Genomic DNA, 21,484 nt, shown 5'->3' on the forward strand with positions numbered 1-21,484 from the left:
TCAATTTCATTGGCATACACATGAGAGACTTTTATGGGGCTGGTCCTCCATCCTCTGGAGTTCAGCCCTAGACTAAGCAAAGCTGTATTGATTGTTTTTGCTTCAACCAGACTAGCTGGTTTGTGTTTTAATTATTTTATATGCTAAGCACACCCAGTAAATTGGTGTCCTTGTTCTATGTTGACTGTACTGGGATAAAACACTTTCAGGTTGTAGGTGCCATTTGTTGAATTTCCCGTCCATTAAGCAAGGCTCCTACAAATTACACTTTTTGTTGGATTGCCTCTTGATCGTCTTGCCCATAGCCAACTGTTTACCTAATGGGTTCCTGGGTTTTCCTTAAATGCCACAATTGCATCTGTACGTCTTCCAAGATGGAACATCGTATTATTTAGATGGAGTGAATATACTTGAGCACACATATCCAGTTAGGTTTAAAGGAGGAAGGTGTACCAGTAGTGTTCTTCTGGATTGTGTGAGCAAGTTTTTAAATAGAAACCTTGAATTTGGTAATTGCGTGAGATTTGTATGCTAATGCAGACATGTTTCTTCATGGTACTCTGACCCCGTTTACTCTGAGTTTACGTTTCACAATTGGGTGCTATTATTCTCATCTCCCTTACACATTACAGTTTCTTTCATGGCTTTGGAAATCTAGCAAGTTTAATTGTTAATTGTGGTTATTTTTTGGTGTCTGTAGTCAGTCACGGGTAACACGGATCATCCTCCTTCCTGCCCCTACTAAGAACTTCTACCCACCCTCTAGCATCAAACCTACATAGAGGCTGGTTGTTTCTGTTAGGCTGTTTGCCTAAAGAAGCAAGACACTTGTGCACACGTGTGTGACCAGCTAGGCTGCAGTGCCGCGTATTGATTTACATAACAAAATTAGAGAGCATGGTGCAGTTTGGGGGCAATATGTTGGCCTTTGACTTAGCATAGAGGGTTTGGTATGTGTATATAAATGTATGCATGTCCTTGTCCATTAGATACTTGACTAAAGAGCCGTACCGCAGGTCTCTTTGGATCCATCTCAATATTGTTGGTTTTTAAATGTGTTTTTATTTTTTTATTCGTAGACCAGAACAAAACATGCATACTCAGCTGGTGTCCACAGAGCACAGCAACTATAACAGCATTCACAAAGTTTTACAAGATCATTTGTTTCCAATGCAATGCCAACCTAGTTGAGACCTTTTCTAATTAAGGCCTTTGCATTCTGCTGCACCAGCTTTATTAACATATTCTGTGCCTTCTGTAGTAATTGACCCGTTTACTGACTCGTGAGATTTCCGTGGAACTGGCTAGTCAGAATAAAGGAAAGGCACAAGACCAGGTTTTTTCCCAACTGATTTTTTTTGTCTAATCTGAATTATGTGCAAGCCCTGTTAGACGTCTTATCAACCATATCCAGAGGATGGGTAGGATTCCTAATTATTGGTGTAGGTTGAGTATTGTACCTGTCCATAGAAAGGGAAACTGGATGATCCCCCTCAAATTACACCTATAAGCTCTCCTTAATTTTCTTTAAACTTTTCTGAATGTATTGTTTAATCGATTGAAAGTTCTCGAAGAAAACAGATTGATTGAAAAAATGCAAATCTTGACCATAATGATGTGTGTCTGTTGAAAATGGAGCAGGTTGTAAAGGCTGTTGTCGGACCACATGTAAGCAGCTTCCAATAACATTGATCAATCAATCAATCAATGACACTTATAAAGCGCGCTACATACCCGTAGGGTCTCAAGGCGCGGGGGGGGGGGGGGGGGGGGCGCTACTGCTCGAACAGCCAGGTCTTCAGCTTCTTCCTGAAGGAGAGGTGGTCTTGGGTCAGGCGCAGGTCGGTCGGGAGGGAGTTCCAGGTCTTGGCGGCCAGGTAGGAGAAGGACCTTCCTCCTGTAGTCGCTCTTCGGATGCGGGGGACGGCGGCGAGGGCGTGGTTGGCTGATCGGAGGTGGCGTTTGGGAGCGTAGAAGTTGACTCGGCTGTTGAGGTAGCTCGGGCCTTGGTCGTGTAGGGCTTTGTGTGCGTGGGTGAGGAGGCGGAAGGTGATTCTTTTGTTGACGGGGAGCCAGTGAAGGTCTCTCAGATGTCCGGAGATGTGGCTGGTTCGTGGGATGTCGAGGATGAGTCTGGCTTGATAAATTCATCTTCAAAGTTGATATACTTTAATATCAAGTTCTGTAAGATCTTGTGGCTCTCATATTTCTCCTGCTTTCTGTGAATTCAAGTCCGGTATGGTACTACTGGCGACTGTGCTAAAAGATAAAATATAAGGGGGCGTACTTTAGCCACAACACTTTAAAAGAAAAATGTATTAACAATTTAGCAGCAAAACTGGTGCCTGTTAAAAATAGATTAACAAAAAGCCTGACGACAAATCATTACTGATGTCACACACTGAATATGGCCTTCAGTGATTGCTAGCTTTCTTTGTGAATTATAGTCTTCACTGCAATACCACCGTCCTTGACTACTCCAAAATCCCTGGGTGTCATTCTTAAAAAAAGACTCCGTTTTCAGACACAAATCAACACTGTGGCAGAAGTGTGCACTTTCAATAACAATTGCTCTGTGGGATTCTTCGTTTTTGAGAAAGACCTTAAGACACTTGTCCAGTCACTGGTGCTGTCAAGAATTTACTGTTGAAACTCTCTCCTCAGCGAACTTTCAAAAGTGCATCTCGCTCCTTTGAAGGATGTTGAAGCATTCTTTGTGTCTAGCTTGAAAAGCCATGACCACATTTCACGTTTAACTCTCCCTGGTTTCCTGTTGAACCTCGAGATTTATATTAAACCGCCTATATTGCTCACAGGTTCCGCTCACCTCCATCCACTATTAGCTAGCATGGACATTTTAGATATGTGGCAGGCTTAGACCTCACATTGTGCTCAGACACTGCTTCTTCAACCACCGATTGTTTTTAAGAAGGAATGCACACTTGTAGAATCCTTTCCGGGTAGTGCTACCAAAGTCTGGAACTCTTTGCCTCCAGGCCTAGGAACTACTATTCCATTGCATATATTCACGGCCAAACTGAAATCCCGGTCTTCCAAAGATATATTTAATTATTTCTGATTCCTCCTTAGCCTGGTTCTTTCGGGACTGCATCTGGTAGGCACTTTGAATATCTCTTTAGGACTTACTCCTGACTTTGATCCCCTTCTTTCTGACCGGTCCTCTTTCTGCTCTCTGGTGTGGTACATATTGCTCCGCCTCTCTAAACTGTTGGATATTTGCTCCCTGATGACTTTAAATTTTCACAGTCTCTCTTCACCACTTTCTCACATCTTGAGTAAACAACCTCCAACCTTATCTATTCTGGAGACTAAGGATTAATGTTGATTAATATGCTATGTTTATATTAATGTGCTGTGTTTATATTACTTAGCCATCACCTTTTAGGTTATGAAAAGATTGTGTGATATTTTTTACAAGCATGTAACTTTCCCCTCCATATGTAATCCTTGTGCAACTTTCTATCTGAATATAACGCAGTATGTAATTTTTGGGTAACTTTGTATCCCTATGTTACGTGACACTTTCTAAGTAAAGCACTTTAACACCTTTAGATAATGAAAGGACTATATAAAATCGTATAAATAAAATTAATAAAAATTAATTGTTGCTGTAAGAAACTGGTTTTCGAGAGTAACTTAGATTTAACAGCAATAGGGAAATTGACTAATCAATTTGCAAAAACCTTCTAAGATTGTCCAATGCAAACCATGTCCTATTCCTCTATACTTTTCAGAAGAGCAAATGTCTTCTCTCGGTTCCCATACAAACATTTTAACCTAAATGAAGACCTTCTGCACTTGTTGATACTGAAGCATGGAATCATTGCAACTCCTAAAATCCTTTATTGTTGAAAATAACAAGCCTTCCTAACTCACCGCACGTCTTACTTTTTTGTGGACATAGCTGCTGTAAAACCAATAAGCTTTTGCGTACAGTTATAGTTTATTCCAGATACTGAATTCTTCTACGAAGGCCCTCTAGATGTATTAAAACATGAAAAACTTTATCATTTTCTTCAGTCGAGATGAACAAACCAGACCTGTGCCAGTTCTAGACTGATATCCTTTTGGTCTAAATAGGGGGTTATAACCAGTGTTGAAATGGTTGTGGTGAAGGTCCTTTTTTTGGGAAGTATTTTGGGAAGTGTCAAAGGTTTATGATCGAAAAGTTGTCCCTTCCTCTCTATGCCTCTACTACCTTCAATATAAAATTAGATCTGGTAGGAAATTATATGTTGATTGGTTCATTGCATCACAAACTCTCTGTGCTTGAGGTTCAGGGTGGTGCTATTAGCTTTAAATGGTTTGCTATTAATACAATTCCCCGAACTATATTTGTAGAGTTAGTGAACTGCAGTGGAAATTAAGCACACTTTCTTCTTATGCTTACCTTGTTTCTAATATTCGTCTTAAGCATTTTGAACCTATTTGTGGAGTTTAAGGTCTGAGATCTTGTCTTGATGTGATAAATAAATCTGTAAAGATTCTGCGGATCCTTAAATACAATTTTGTATTATGAATTATTTATCGAGGGCATGGAAAAGTAGATCCATGGAACACACTTTCTTGTTATCCATTTCTTCTTTCTAATATTGGTCTTTAGCATTTGGACCCTGTTTTTAGAGTTTAAGGGGTGAGATCTTTCCTGGATGTGATAAATATATGTAAAGATTCTGCTGATCCTAAAATACAATTGTGTGTTATGAATTATTTATCGAGGGCATGGAAAAGTAGAACCATGTGTTGTTCTTTTCACCTAAGCTCGTGAATATCTTTTCATTGAAGAGTATTTAAATGCATGTTTGTTCTGCCTTGTGGTAACAGGAGTTATTTATATTTGTTTATGTGCAGAACAATTACTTTTTTTCTTTATTAGTAATGTTATCTATTGGCTGATTTGATAATTTGCATATAATATTTTTTGACTGACCATTTGTTATTCAAGAGGGAAGTTTACTCAGGGTATATCAAAGTTGACTTGGATTCCCACGCGCCTTACCACTCTTAAGAATCACAGCAATGCATGGAATTAAATTAAATGTTGCTGTAGATTGACAAAGTTGTGATGAAGAATAAATGTACATTATGGTCATTCACTGGTCCTTGTCCAGTGTATTTCATATTATCAGTGTGTGGGTGTCTCACCCCCCACCCCCCAATGGCAGGCATGGAAGATGCTTCTACAGCTATTTAGAGATTGCTTGGCTGGTACCAGTCACACAGCCCAGTGTCATAAGTGACTGTATCCTCTTCTCTTGCTCGGTTGCACAACCTTCTCAGTTCCCTTGCGTAAAAAAAGACCCAGCCATGGATCTTTTCTTGGTTGATGGCTGATGTGACTGACAGAAGAGCATAAATAATGGGAAAGAACCCATGGACTGTGGGTAGGTTACATAGGAAAGGGATTAAAGAGGGAGAAAGCAAAGGAAGCATGAGGCAGACCGGGCCTAAACCCGCTGATTTTGCAGAACCTCTTGCCCAAATTGTGCTTTGAAGCCTCGAACATCATACTTGAAGAATGTGTGGGGAGTCCCTCACCTAGCTGTCTTGTATCCCTGTGGAATACCGCTGCAGCTGCCTTGACTTTAATGGACTGTACTCGGACACTGAATACAGACTGGGACCAGTGCAAGACATAGCAGTGGGAAAGACCTTGGCAGCAATCTGACCACATTGTCCACCAAGACTACAGTCTGTCTGTAGGATGCAGAGCATTAGTTCTGCAAGGATAAAATCGTTGAGTGTACCGGACGTGTTTTCTGAGCCAAAGCAGTAATAGGTGACCAAAAACGTCCAGCAAAACATTTTGTTGGTCAGACTGAATTCCATCAGCACAATGGAACAGATGTAGACCGAGTGCTAAATACAACCACATCCGGATTAAACACTGTGTATTGTTTCAGGCATACAAGGCCTGAAGCTTGCAAACGTGTGTGGTGGAAGTGACAGTAACCAGAATGGAAGTCTTGCAAGAGACTAGAATGGATGTTTTGCGTTCTTTCTACTCTTCTCTGAAATCTAGCTTAAAGAAAGTTTACGATATATTTTAATTTTAATCAAACTAATGTTGAAATATATATATATTTTTTTTTACCAATAATTGATATTTCAGGTTGACAAAACAAACCTGGTGAATGTTTTTCTTGGTGGAACGTTCTGTTCTTTTTTTTTTTTTTTCTTCTTGTAAGGAGGGAGGCCCCTCTCTGCAGCAGCACTCCCATCCATTCTTCCAATCTCTTTTTTTAAGATCCTTTCCCTTGCCTTCCATGAAACTTGTGATGATCCCTCTTGCATTACTCACTTTGTTTTTTACAAACCCTTTACTCCATTTCTCTTTTGACTTCCATTATTACTTTACAGAACAGTTGCTATCTCCTCTTTTAAATCCACACCTTACCCATACTGTATATCCCCTACCCTTTAAATTCTTACCTTTTTGCCATGCTGTCCTTTAAAGTGAGTAATTTTATACTTATTATATTTTTGTAGAAGGTATTTTGTAATTTTAACTTTGCTCTAAAATGAAGTTTCACCAGCCTGTATTCATCAGACGAACTTTATTGATTTAAAAAAATTGTCAAAATAACAGCTTACCAGTTTGGCCAGAGGCTTACATGGTTTGTTTGCCAAATCAAAACCGAATTTACATCCTAGGTCATAATTAGTCATACAGAAGGTAATTATAATAAGTATGTGCTAGCCCAGTGCCACGTGATAGCCTAGTTAGGAGTGGGCAAAACCTTGCCCTATTTTTATAATCACCAATAGCAGGCATGTGTGTTTTGCAGAGGTCAATCTGAACAGCAGTATCATGCAGCCCATTTAGTAAGTAAATGTCTTGATGTTCTGTAGCAAGATGCAGTGGCAGAGCCGGACAAATACTCTTGGACTATGCTCTGTTGGGGTCTTCCGGGAGCTGCCTAGATGCACATGTTCTCTGTTGAAGGCTAGCTCCTCAGGTGCCCAGAAATTAAACTGCAAAGGACACTCAATTGATGGACGGAATGCAGAACAAATCAAAACAATCACCCCCAGTAAAGAGATCTAGGTTAAATCCATCATTATTTTGCTCACCATGCCACCCCAGTTTAGACCTGGCAATATGCAAATCAGTCTTGACCCTGTGCCTCATGGGAACAGTCCAGCCCGAACTGCCAAGCCAGGTCCTCCCTGGACCGGAAACAAGCATCCGAGGACCGGTTTCGGGCTTTCACCCCTCATCAGCCAGGATAGCTTGAATCCAGTGGGACAGTGAGCCCGGGACCCTCGTCTGGGCATACCTTGTGCGCTTAGGGCGAGAAAGCAAAAGACACACACGTACCATACAGCCCATTTAGTAAGTAAATGTCTTGATGTTCTGTAGCAAGATGCAGTGGCAGAGCTGAACAAATGTTCTTGGACTGTCCTCTGTTGGGGACTTCTGGGAGCTGCCTGGATGCACATGTTCTCTGTTGAAGGCTAGCTCCTCAGGTGCCCATAAATTAAACTGAGCAGTCGTAAGACGTTATCCAGAAAGATCTCTTCCTCCCTGTACACAGGGTTCCTCCACCTATGAGGAGGGATGTGTTCCCTCCAAAGGATGTGTAGTATGTCTGGGACATAGGTCAAGCTGAAGCCATCACAATGACTGAGCATTTCAGGCAATCCCACTTCTACAGTCCTATCCTATTGCCACTACTTAAAGCTGTGAGAAGTGGGTGCCTGTTTGCTGAAAAGGACAGTGGTATTGTCTTTGTGTACTATCTTCATCCTGGACCCGCCGTTTGGAAGGAAGCTTATGGGGCCAAGAAAACTGCTTTAATATGTGAAGAAGCTATGTGGAATGATGTATCTGATCAGTCCCACGGGGCTATCATGGAGTGACCTCTATAGTATGCCACTCAAGCCAAACTCCGAATTGTTTTACCATGATTTGTGGCTGAGGCAAACTGAAGTGTACACCCAATCAAATGGTAGGAAGCACTTACCGACTATCACAGGTCCTCATGAGAGATGGTAGTATGGGGCTATACTTGGAATAGTGGTCAAGCTGTGCCAGGGGGAGCCGCAAGGATCCCTATATTAAGGCATAAGGGACCGTCTGGCAATCAGAGTCTGAGGAAGAAGAGGCACCGGTTAGAGGCTTGTACCAAAAGTGTGAAACATACAATTTTCGGAAGGGGTATTGTGCTCTTGTGTGTACTACTGGGATGTGCTCAGCAGTTTGAACATGACCAAGCATGTTTTTCTGCTGTGCGATGTTTGTTGTTGGATTGACTTAAAGACCATTGAGCCTGTTTGAGGATATGGGGCTCAATGAGTGCTTTCTTTGTTTGGGGGAAGCTACCAAAAAGCAAGCATTTGTTAGTTCTCTATCCAGAATCCTGATGGACAATGTCTAGATGGCCTTTTCGGACACCTATAAGTACTACATGCTTAGGTGAAACGTCTTGCGCTCTTTGGAACGGATATTACCATCACTGTCCAGGTCTGCTATGCATGGACTCTTCTGAGGAGTGGCCTTTAACATAGATGAGCTAGAGCCTCTCATCTATCCACTAATGGTCTGGAAACAATAGTTGGATTGTGCTTGAATAGACTGGTGATATTTGGCTTGGCAATGGCTATGGAACCACCAGCAAAAGTGTGAGACCTACATTGTTAGAAGTTGTACCAGTACTGCTTTGACATATGAAGCCAATGAGATCAAAGGAGCGGCAGACACTTTCCGGCTTTCAGGTTGGTGCTGAAGGCATCCAGAAATGAGTCTGCGCTCGGGATGAAAATTAGCATGCTGGTGAGTTGAGTCCAACTTTATGTTTGACCTTTGTAGAGACTGAAACCACCAATGGGTATCCCTGACGCAGTGGAGTCCTCTGGGGATAGACGCCTGGTGCCACTTGTGATCCATAGTGTCTGGTGCCTTGGACTTTACCAGAGTCGTTGGTATGAACTTATGCACCTCCACAATTTTGCACAAGAGCATGGAGGGCAGCATCGATTATTACCAGCTACAAGAGTTTGCCTGGCAGTCGTGGGTAGAAGTAGTGACTTTGAACCGTCCAGCACATTCTCTGGAGTAGGTTACTCTTCAGTCCCCAGTGGGACCTCTGTGCTTGATGACTGCACCGTTTACTTCACCTTTACAACTCCATTACATTGAATCAAGTTTTTTGATGCTGGGGGAAAACTGGTAGGTTTAACCAAATGCTCCCTCATTCCGTTTGGTTCTCTTAAAAAAAAAAGGGTCATTGGGTGCAACCCTTCATTTAAGTCAGATCTATATCCACAACAGGGTTTTTATTTTCTCACTGCTGAGAAAGAAAATCAGTATCCTTCTTGTACTTGCCTTGATTTCCCTTCTTGATGATGAAATCGTCTGTGGGATAGTCAGTCTTGTGGTTCATGCATACACGGCAAACAGTTTTTTATTCATGCAGAGCCCTGGAAGCTCAAAGAGTGCAGGAGTACATCTGTTGGCTGTTAGCCAAAGATGAGATGCAGAAGATATGCAGGTTTCTTGCTAGAAAAGACGGATGGGAAGATGTCCTATGCTTAAATCCGATGCAACCTATCATGAGATGGCGGAGCTGTAAGAAGAGGTTAATAGAAAGGGAATAAACAGCACAAGTTCACAGAGGCTATGTGGGATGTTCTCCCTGCAGGACTAAGAGTGAGACGAGCCGTTTCTGATCCACACTAAAGGATGGAAAAAAAGAGAACTAACAAGGTTGTTCAGCATCACAGGGTAAGACTGCAGTTCATAAAAGAAATAAGGATAGAAAATATGTTTAACATTAATGTAAAGTGGTGAAGTAGGTTACAACTCTGTAAGGGAAGGTAAAGTAGTAACACTACAGGCAAAGAGTTAGTCCAAATGATGCTGAGGGTCAAGGTGCGTGCAGCACCTTAGGTAGATGGAGGATATGAATTGCGAGGAGAGCTCTCAAGTTTCTGATTCTGTGCTTGAGGAGCTTAGCCAGCCCATATGTTTTCTTTGCATTGTATTATGTATGTTCCTGCATTTATAATGTGATAAACAGGATTACCGGTACAAAAATGCAAAGGAAGAAAAAAGTGGACTGGATGAGGTACTCGCATGTAATCTGGGAAACATGTGATTCCTGTTTTGTGGTCTTCTCTTTCCTTGCTTTAGTAATCTCCGACCACATGAGATTCGAACTAAGGGTGATGTTGTTGGAGCCTGCAAAGGAGTGTTCATTCTTAACATGGCATTTCTTGTTATTTGGTACCTAGCCATCCTGCATTTGATAGTAAAGAACCACAGCTGGGATTTCTGAAGAGTGCAGGCCTGGAAAAATGGCAGGTGATTTTGTACGGAGATTTGTTGGCAAACCAGAGCTGACGGGTATTCTGACATTGTTCCTAGCTTCTTTTGAAGCATAGCTACAGCTTTACTACAATTGTCTCTTTTCTGTTGCTGCTTGACAAAGTAGCATTAAGGAATTGCAAAAACATGAATACAGAATCACGAAACACTATTTTTTAACAACAATAATCATGTGAATTTGAATCTGAGTGGTCTATCTTGGACTTCTGAAGTGAATTCAAATAAAAATGTTGTCTAGCCGCACAGTGAAAGGCGAAAGCATACATATGCGAGTTCCAAAAGCATAAAAAAAATAAAAAAAAGAATAAGATCAGGTAAGGTTTTTGCAATTCTGTCATGCTACTTTGTCATCTACTAGATGCAACATTATGAGCATTGTATTTATTCTTATATATATATATATATATATATATATATATATATATATATATAAAATCACGTGTTGGTAACTTCAGTGCTTGTTCTTGTTCAGTTTGTTTCAACAGAAGATTATTATGATTGTAACTACGCTGAATTTCTTTTGGATGTGTGTATTTCTTTTTCGAATGTAAAGAAACTATATGAATTATACATTTAAGGTGTACCGTGTATTTGTTTAACCTTGACTTCCCACTTTTCTTGTTGTTTTTGGATTTAATTATTGTCAGCAGGATAACTGACATTAGTAGGTTAGCGTGCAGGGGTTTATCCAATCTGGTTCTTTGATTAAGTGACTGCAAGCTATTTATAGAAATAGCCTAGAGTAATAGACCCTATTTTTGGCAAGGTTTCTTAGGATTAGCTTTCCTTCGTCAAATTTTCTTTTGCTCCTGTCAGGGTGTTACATGATGTTTGTTCAGCTCTAAGACGTGCCCTCCCATTGGAAGGTGGATGTGGTATTATTCGCATACATCAAGGTTGGTAGGTGGTGCTGTTTGATTAGTTGACCCTTGGTTATGCATGTTTATTTTGAACAATCACGGGTGACTTGTTTGATCCTTTGAGTTCCACACAGTGCATTCTTTTTGTTTTGGAATGGAAGGCTCATATCAGTAATTGTTGTGAGGAAGGATTGTTTTTAATGTGTGGCAGGTTTAGCCATCTCCATCCTTTTTCACAGTCGTTCACATAGGGCCCTTGGTCTGTTCCAACTATGTTGTCAACTGGAGAGAGGTAGATTAGTGCAGTGGGAGGATCTGCAACAAAGGAAGGTGAGTCGGTTCTCATCAATGTAACCCGTGTGGTTTCCTTTCTTCTTTTGCAACCTGAAGTCAAGACTTGTGGTCGTTGAGGAGGTTGTAGTAGCTACAAAATTTCTGAGCTCTATTTCATCCTGATATTTCAGGATCTGCCTTCGGCTAGGTGGGTTAGAGATGGGATGATGACCGATAAAAGCTGATAGGAATACACATTTGTTATCTTTATGAATGGGTAATATTCCGAATAAAACATTGTTGCGTGTTTCTTTTCTTCCATTCAGATCAACTAATCAACTGGTCATGCTTGGTAAAACATAGGGACAATATTAAAGAATTCGATGTAACTGATAAAGGCTTCAAGCTGCAGATTCCTTTCCTTCTAATTATCCCCAGGCATCATACTGGATCCGGAAATTTTTCTTGAGCAGTACCCCGTCATGCCGATAGGTGGCATTATACGCCACCATGTGATGACGTCCATGCCAGAAGTAATATGTGCTGTACCTGTATAGGCACCTCCTCAGCATGCTTTCCGTACCAGCCACTTCAGATCCAGGAAGAGCTACCCCTTAGTTAGTTTTTGACTACGTTTCTTCACTGTTTTATCAAGGTCGTCGTCCCCCCCGACCCCCCCCCCCCCTTTTGTCTTGGGAGGAATGTCATCTAAGAAGGTCAGCTTCAAGCTCTATGATCCCCATCACTGCTTGATGTCAGACCTGCACCTTGTTTGCCTCTGGTACGACCAAGACCCAAAGGCCTGCTCCCATTGCTGCGCTATGCATCCAAGGGCGACTCAACGTGCGACACCTAGAAGATTCAAATCCCGGTCGAGGGGAAGGTTCCGAGACCGGTCATTAAGTCTGAGATCCTCTTCGCACTCGAAGTTGTTGGGCCATTCGGGTAAGTCCTGTCACAAGAAGAAGTCATCATCGAAGCATGCTTCAAAATCACCTTGTCCATCGCCCGACGAAACGAGGGAGCATCACTCAAGGCTCGGCTCTGTGGTTGAGCCAGCACCTGGACCGTCCCTGTGCCTCCCTGAATTTCCGGGAGCCGGAGTGACCAAGCCCGTCTAAAAGACTTTTATGAGGCTATGCACCTCCTATTTGAGTGGCATGTTCCCTCCGGCGTGCCTTCTGGCCCGTGGGTTCGAGAGGGGCCCCTACGGCCCGGCAGCTCTGTTGCCATTCAGGCTCCAGGAATCCACAGATGGATCCCTATCGGTGCTGGTTGTGCTATCTCGACCTTCCTCGGCGCCTGTCCCGAGGCAGACGCTCCTTCTACCATCCTCATGTATATCTCCGACATGAAGCCAGAGGAGCGCCGCCTGATGCCGATTCTGGTGCTGACTAGAGCCATACCTTCCAGGCCAGAGCTTGAGCCCTATCCTTATGGGTTCAGACTCTGGGAGGAATGAGAAGGGTTGCTGGACCCTGAGGAATACCATCTTTATGACACTTTGGAATGGTGTGAGGATCTGGCTGAAGCTAGTGGGCTAGACACTTCTCCAGATACTGGCATACTTTCTGACCTACTGTGGCTACGGAGGAGGGAGCTTCCTTCGCAGTGGTGAGGAGGGTGGCTGAGATCTTGGACCTCAGCTTGTCTTCGATGGCAGTAAAGACAAATGTCTTGACGGAAGTACTTCAGCCGGTAGTGTCCCCATCAGAACTGCTTCTCCCTTTTAAAGCAGCACTTACTGACATCCTACGTGGTCCAAGTCCAAGCTGCTGTGAACAGGATGATTGCCCCCTGTCACCGCCGTGAATCCTGGGGACCCAAACTTCCTCACCCAACTCTCCACCCCGGAGAGCTTGGTGATCCAAACAGCCTCTTCCCACATAAACCCTAGCACATTCCCACCCACTCTGTCACATCGCGAATTTAAGATGCTGGATAATTTTGGCAAGAAGATGTTTTCTTCTACCATCCTGTATTGTACAGGAGAGTGATCCGGTTGAAGTACCTCCAGGACCATCAATCAAATTTTAGTGTACAGTATTGTGTAGATGGAAGTGTTTTCATGTGTTACTATGATGTCAAGGATGTTAATTTCTTCTTAGTTGAAGTTTAAAGAAAATTGAATATACACAACACTGTACACTAAAAACACAGACAGGAGTACTTTCTTCTATTATTCCAGTTTCCATCAAAGGAATTTACATGCTCATCTACCTTACATTCAATTCCTGAGAATTAGGAGGAACTGCTCTAAAAGGTAGGACTATTTCAGCAATGCAAAATCCTTGATGAATAAACTACAACAGCGCAATTTCCCACGGAAACTCTTTAAAAAAAGCACTCAAACGGGCATGGTACACACGCCCAGAGAAACATTGCTGGTCCCTAATGAACGCAAAAAGAACTGGTGTGTGTAACCACATTTTCCAGCGTAACAAATGACATAAAGAAGATCATACGGAAGAACTGGAATACCGTGAAAGGCTATGAAAAATTGAAGGAGACTCCTTTATTTGCCCTAAAAAAGAAATAAAAACTTGAGAGACAGTCTGGTAAGAGCGCACACAAACCACAAGACAGAAAGTGTATCTCTACTCTCAATGCTTGCCTAACCCCTCCCCCCCAAGAGGCCATCACAAATGCGGGAATTGTTCTTCATGGGCAAGCACAATAGAAAGTGAACAGCTCATGTATCATGGCACAACAATCAAACACTCTGAATTCACCAACTGCAACACATTGAACGTGATATATTGTGTGGTATGTCCTTGCAATTTGGTGTACATTGGGAAAATGATCCAGGCTATTAAGAAAAGGATTACACAACACAGGTCACGTATAAAGTGTAAAGTACAAAGTGCACCGATGTTGCATCACTACTTAGAAAAAAGCCATGGACCACTGGATTTCAAATGGACCATTCTAATACATGCTAAAGGCCAGAACGCTGACTCTGCACTCTCCAAATAGGAAGCTAAAATGATCCTGTGCTTCGGTACAACCACTAATGGCCTCAACGATATTAGTGAAATAACCCATTGCCTCGAAAAAGAATCACCCGGCAGCACATCCACGCCCTTCCACACCATAGGTTGAGCAAGAATACATCTTGCATGAGTGAAAATCGAGATATAAAGCACACATAAATAATGTATAAGGGGACATGACTGATTAGAATGAAGTCAGTAACTATAATATTCCATCTAGATATGGATTAGAATGCCCAGTTGATGCATCCATGCATTATGGAACCAAGCCAGGGAAAAAGTCACAAGGTGCAAGATGCCATGGTGGTCGTACATATGTAAATGTAAACTGGCAAAGATAAAACCCCACAAAACAATGTGCCGGTATATAGAGTACAAGATCCGAGTAGTTTAAAAAAAATGCATGAATATGCTGTGTACAGTTGAAAGAAAACTGAGCCTGCCTAATTGTCTGTCTTTATGCTGTGAAAATGAATATCAAATAACACCTCCATATTTTGTCAAATGTATAACGACTAGCGGTATATAAACAAAGCTTGCCAAATGTCCTTATGTTTTTGCTGTAAAAATGCACACTAAACCAATATCTTCATGTTTTTTAGGTCTCGCCTAGCCACGCAGGGCATGCGCTGCCCGTCTTGGCGAGATCTATTGTTGCAAGTATGGATGATGCAATTTAGGATCTAACCTGTCCACAAATTCACGCTCTGACCACCACCAGAATAGGGCCAAGTAGTACTGTCTAGCACTACAAACAAGAGGACTAAATTGATAAATGTCCCACCAACACGACAATAAAGGACACTAGACATGTAATTCTGTATGTTTTTTCTGTATGTTCTCTGATTAATTCTTTGCATATATTTAATAATTCATGTCATGAACTGCTGTTGGTCTGTATATGTTTTGTCCTTAAGTAATGTGTCTACAAATGTATATTTCTTTCAATCACTACATGTTCAGTGTTGTTTACTGTGTATTCATGTTTGTTTCTTTAAAAAAAAAACAATGAGTAAACAAAGAGGACTCCTGATTCATTCCCTTAGAACAACAAGATTAATGCACTTTGGCTTGATATACCCAAGTGTACACTTTTGCTAAACATATCAAATAATAGATTAAGTCATCAATTCCTGAAGAAACAATATGTTGGTTTCAACTAAGAAAAAATGTGATTGGTCCTGGAGGTTCTTCTACCAGCCTGGCACTGCGGTTCGTGAACACCACATGCCTTTTGAGCTGCTATTCCATGCTCTGTGGGATACTGTTGCGCAGGTGCTTTCCAACGGTGCTTTAAGAGGCTTGGGCCATACTTTATCAGGCTGTTGCCGATGGGAGGGATTTCGGGAAGTTCACGATTCGATGTGGACTAGACACAACCAACTCACTGGGCAGAGAGGTTTCATTGACAGTGGCTTCACAATGCCACGCCTGGTTGAGGATGAATGGGTTTTCTTGGGATGTCCAAGCATTGCTTATGGACATGTTCTTTGATGGCTCCCGTCTCTTTAGAGACAAGGTGGATTCAGCGCTAAAGCCTTTAAGAACAGCAGGGCTACGGCCAGGTCCTTAGGCTTTTCCATGGGTCCGCACCACCCCCAATGCACCTTTCACTTCTTTCGTGACCACAGAAGGGGTATATAGCCGTGTCGGTACCCGCCCAGTCACAGCCTTCACGGTCTCTGCATGGCCAGGGACACAGTACCTACCGTGGTTCTTGCAGCCAGCGATCGGGTCAGTCCACCTTCCTCCTGACTGCCACATCAGCCAAACCCTCCTAATCTGCCCTATTACAATCATGGACACCCAGAGGGTGTCAGGATTCGTCATCACCTGCCCCACTGGCAGTCTATAACGGTGGACATGTGTCTTTTGCGGTTGGTCTGAAGGGGCTACTCCCTCCCCTTCAAGTCTACCCAACCCTCCATGCCATTTTCTTGTGACAGGCTGATGGAGGACCTCCCATCCCTTCTCCGCCAGGAATTGACTGCTCTCTTGACCAAGGGAGCCATTGAGAGGGTGCCGACGCCAGAAATAGGTCTTGGTTGCTATTCCTGCTCATTTTTGATGCCTAAGAACGATGGAGGCCTTCTTTCTATTCTCTCAATTTATTCCTCAAGAAGGAGAAGTTCAAAATGCTCCCTCTCACTCGGGTCCTGCCTGTCCAGGACCCAGGAGACTTATGGGAGCACTGGACTTGCAGGACACGTATCTTCACATACCTGTCCTGCCCATCCATAGATGTTACCTGTGGTTCATGGTAGGTCACAGGCACTTTCAGTCCGCTATGCTCCCCTTTGACCTTACCATCGCCCCTCAGGTGTAATGCAGACTCTCTGCTATTTCTGCCTTTTTGCCAGTTGCCTGACCAGCCATCCCTCTTCAAATCCCCTATTGTGAATAGGTTTCTTGAAAGGTTTACAACATTTGTCCCGGCCTTCTCCATTTATTAGCGCCAGTGGGACGTCAGTCTTGTCCTCACTTTCCTTATATGAGCTCTGTTTGAGCCCCTGCACAATTGTCCCCTCAGGCTTCTTACCATCAAGACTGCCTTTCTCATGGCTATAACACCTGCCCATAGGGTCAGGGAGCTTCAGGCGCGCTCATCCAAGCCTCCTTACCTGAACATCTACCCATATAAACGGCTGCTTCGTATGAGAACTTCCTTTCTACCGAAAGTGGACACTCCCTTTCATGTAGGCCAATCCATCATTCTGCCTACTGTTTACGTTTTGCCTCATCGCTCCACCTCATCTCTCCAAGTAAGAGGAGCATCTTCACCGTCTGGACCTACAAAACAGCATTGTCCTTCTACCTAGACAGCACACGATTGTTCCAGCTGGACGATTAACTCTTCGTGGGGTATGTCGTAGCAAGAAAGGACCGGCTGTACAGAAGAGGTCCATCTCACAATGGATCATACGCTGTGTCAAAATCTGCTACGCATTGGCTAAAAAGCAACCCCCCCCCCCCCCCCATGGGTTGGCATGCTCATTCCACCAGAGTTAAAGCTGCAACCACTGCATTAGCACGCAGAGTTCTTGTCCTGGACATCTGCCAGGCAACAGCGTGATCTTCTTTGCACTTTTTACTAAACAATACTGCCTGAATAGTCTGGTCCATAGGGATGGGCATTTTTGTTGCTCAGTCCTGCAGGACTTCCGCATGTGAGATTGGTCCGAAGACCCACCTCCGGGAATGTATTGCTTGGGTATCTATTCTAAGGTAAGGAATCGGCAGCTAGACGTCTCTATCAGATGTACGGTACTTACCTTTAGGAACGCCTTATCTTGTAGAGACTATCTAGCCATATATTCCTTACCAAGCCACCCATTCTTCCCGCTCTGAATGGATTTCTAGGGACAGGACTTTCCCCTTTCACGGCCCTAGTATTCCACACCAGCAGGCAGTGTACTTCATGGATCTGTGCTTCTGGTGTGGAAAGTCACGAAAAGTAACTGATGTCCTCACGCAGTGATGGTGCCTATTTAGGCACCGCGTATGTCTGTTTCGGCGTGTACAAAACCACGTGGAGTCTAATTATGCCACTTACCGGCATGCAGGGGTACTGCTCAAGAAAACTTCTAGAACCAGTTTGACGCCTGGGGATATATCTAAGGTAAGAAATCTGCGGCTAGATAGAGTCTCTATCAGATAAGGAGTTACCGAAGGTAAGTAACTTGTCCTTCAGCGTGATTTTCAAAATTAGTTTGACGTTTAGGTGGCTGTGAACAGGCCAGTTTGTGTAGTTGATCCACAACAACAAATAATTATTTTTGATTTCTGTGGCAGAAGCATGTGACATTATATCATGCCTAGACTGCAGTGAGAAAACATGTTTTCAGATCTCTCCAACACAGCTCTCGACTTGAACGCGTTTGTATCGCCCTCTGCTACAATGCACCATGTCCCAATCGAGGACACGTGTGGGAGTGATATTAAATCCCACAAAAGGCCTTCTGATAAAACTAAAACGTGATGAGTTTGGAGGAAGAAGCTACTGCTTGGGTCAGGGGAAATAATTGCTTGTTCAACCAGGGCAGAATGAAAAGAAGATGATTATTTTTTGCTCTGTGAAGCCGGATGATAGTATATTTGATATTAATTCTTATTAATCCTACAGTAAGTCTTCCCACTATAACTTGGATGTTGCAAGCAAAGGTCGTGGATGTCGCAGTGATTAGAGGACGTTATAAAAAAAAAAGGGCTTCCAAGGGCGCAGCAGGACATCTGTTGAAGAGAAATCTCGTTCCTTGAAGGTAGTGCGTTTTTTGTTTGTGTGTTTTTTAAAATAATAAGTATAGTAGTGGCATTTGTATAAAGCATCACAACAGTGGTGAAACCCTGAAACTCTTCGAGGTGCATAGGTAGTGTGCTACTCTTTTCGAGTGTGGGTTTATTGTGTAGTGTGAGTGGGAGAACCTTTGGCGCTGGGTGTGTGAAAGGACTTGGAGAGATTCCTCCCATGTTGTGGTTTACTGCAGCTCTGCCAAAACCTGGAGTAAATTAAAAACAAGTGATCGATATATATGCTCATGCATGCCATATGTGTGTGGATGATTGATTCTTCCATCATATGTATGCTCATGCATGCCATACGTGTGTGGATGATTGATTCTTTCGTCCTATAAGTGGTCTGACAGTAGTTCTGTGATTGTTCAGCGCAGCTTCATTTGTTTGGAAGCAGCCAGGTTTTTACCATTTTTTTTTTATTACAGGTGACTTTTTCAAGTTTGGCTCTCTTGGAGTCGTTGTTAAAAATGTGTTAGCTTAGGCAGCCTGGTTCGGATGGTGGCGATGGAGAGTGGAGTATTCTTGCAAGCTTGTGCTGGTCAGGGGTCTGCAGGACATATTACCTGGCTACTAGCCTTGAGCAGCTCCTTCAATTAGATTGCAGGAGATTCTTAATGGTGACCAGGATTGGTTGGCTGCTGTGGTAAGGCGTTTAAAATGTAGTTACTCCTTAGAAAGGGGCTGATGAATGGCTTCCTCCTATGGACGTTTCCCAGGGTTCTGACTTCCTTAATGAGAATGTCTTCAACGATGTTGTATAGGCCTTTTGAATGAAGGGTCTGGTAGATGTGCATTTAGGATTATGGAATTCTGAGACAGTCTTGTGAATTTCTTTGGATGGGCATTTTGCTTTGAAAATAGGAAAGAATTACTAGCACTTTTGCTGTTTTTTTATGGTTCATCTTTACACGCACATTAGTCGCTGTAGGGGGGAACTTGTTGGTGGGGTTCATTTTTTCTATTTCCGTTTCAGGTTTCTGTTTTTTGTCTTCAGTGTTTTTGTATCTGATTGAATCAAGATGGTGTTAGGCCAGTTTTTCAGACCTTACGAGAGCCAGTGTTATAATAGAGTACAATGAAATTGAGAGTGATTTTCCATTCCCTTTTAAAAATGTCCATTTCAGCCCCTGGTGAAGTTGTTTCTCTCTTCCGCAAAACTTTGGTAGTTTGAAGACTAGATAGTTTACTCTGCTTTCTTAGAGAGAGAGAGAGAGAGAGAGAGAGAGAGAGAGAGAGAGAGAGAAGAACGAGAGAGAGAAAGAACGAGAGAGAGAAAGAACGAGAGAGAGAAAGAACGAGAGAGAGAACGAGAGCGAGAGAGAGAACGAGAGAGAACGAGAGAGAGAGAGAGAACGAGAGAGAACGAGAGAACGAGAGAGAACGAGAGAACGAGAGAGAACGAGAGAGAGAGAGAGAGAGAACGAGAGAGAACGAGAGAGAGAGAGAGAGAGAACGAGAAAGAGAACGAGAACGAGAGAGAGAACGAGAGAGAGAAAGAACGAGAGAGAGAAACGAGAGAACGAGAGAAACGAGAGAACGAGAGAGAGAACGAGAGAAAACGAGAGAGAGCGAGAGAACGAGAGAGAGAACGAGAGAGAACGAGAGAGAGCGAGAGCGCGAGAGAGAACGCGAGCGAGAGAGAACGAGAGAGAGAGAACGAGAGAGAGAGAACAAGAGAGAGAGAACGAGAGAGAGAGAACAAGAGAGAGAGAACGAGAGAGAGAGAACGAGAGAGAGAGAACGAGAGAGAGAGAGAACGAGAGAGAGCGAGAGAGAGAACGAGAGAGAGCGAGAGAGAGAACGAGAGAGAGAGCGAGAGAGAGAGAACGAGAGAGAGAACGAGAGAGAGAACGAGAGGGAGAACAAGAACGAGAGGGAGAACGAGAGAGAGAGAGAACGAGAGAGAACGAGAGAGAGAGAGAGAGAGAGAGAACGAGAGAGAGAGAGAGAGAGAGAGAGAGAGAGAGAGAGAGAGAGAGAGAGAGAGAACGAGAACGAGAGAGAGAACGAGAGAGAGAACGAAAGAACACACACACCAAGGCACGTCATGTAGGTTAAAAAGTTTCATCCTTGCCCACACCTCCCTCCCTTTTTAGGACGAGCCTGGGCAGCCCGTGCTGTATTGTGTTATGGAGGTGAAGCTCCACCCATATTTTTCATTGACTTGTGTGATTGTCCTTCGGAAACTGGCTTTTGATTGGTCATTAGGCTTAGTAGTCCCTCCTTAGTACCGCTTTGTCTCCATTTGTAACCTCCTATGACAACACTGCCAGTTACATTTTTGTTACTCAGTAATCTTTAATTACAGCCTCTGAGCTCTATTTTGCAAAATGGATTTCTGCCCTGGTGTTGCAGGCAGGACAAGCTCTCCCGCAACTTTTTTAAAATGGTGGCCATGCTCCTTTCTTTACACACGGCTGGTATTTAAATAACTGGGCGCAGCCAACATTATTGTGAAAGCTCGTCTGGGGCGCTTTAACAAACAAGCATTTGCAATGCAATAGGTCTCGCATTTACGCTTGTTTGAGCTATTCACATTACAAATAATAATGCCTTTTATTTTTGTTTTAAAAACATAAATAAAAGGCATTGTTATTTACAATGACAATAGCTGTAACTCTCGTAACTGCGAGACCTAGTGCATTGCAAATGCTTGTTTTCTCTTATTTTTGAAGTAGCTGGACTGGAAGCAACTGAAAAAAATCTGCAAATGA

General features: G+C 43.0%; 1 protein-coding gene across 2 annotated transcripts in view; it reads left to right on the forward strand.

Annotated features, from left to right (window-relative positions):
- HYCC2 (hyccin PI4KA lipid kinase complex subunit 2) overlaps positions 1-21,484 on the forward strand; it is a 566,375-nt gene that overhangs the window by 191,031 nt on the left and 353,860 nt on the right. The gene's annotated exons all lie outside the window — the stretch shown is intronic.

Source organism: Triturus cristatus, chromosome 3_2 (genome assembly GCF_964204655.1).
Source record: "Triturus cristatus chromosome 3_2, aTriCri1.1, whole genome shotgun sequence".
NCBI lineage: Eukaryota > Metazoa > Chordata > Amphibia > Caudata > Salamandridae > Triturus > Triturus cristatus.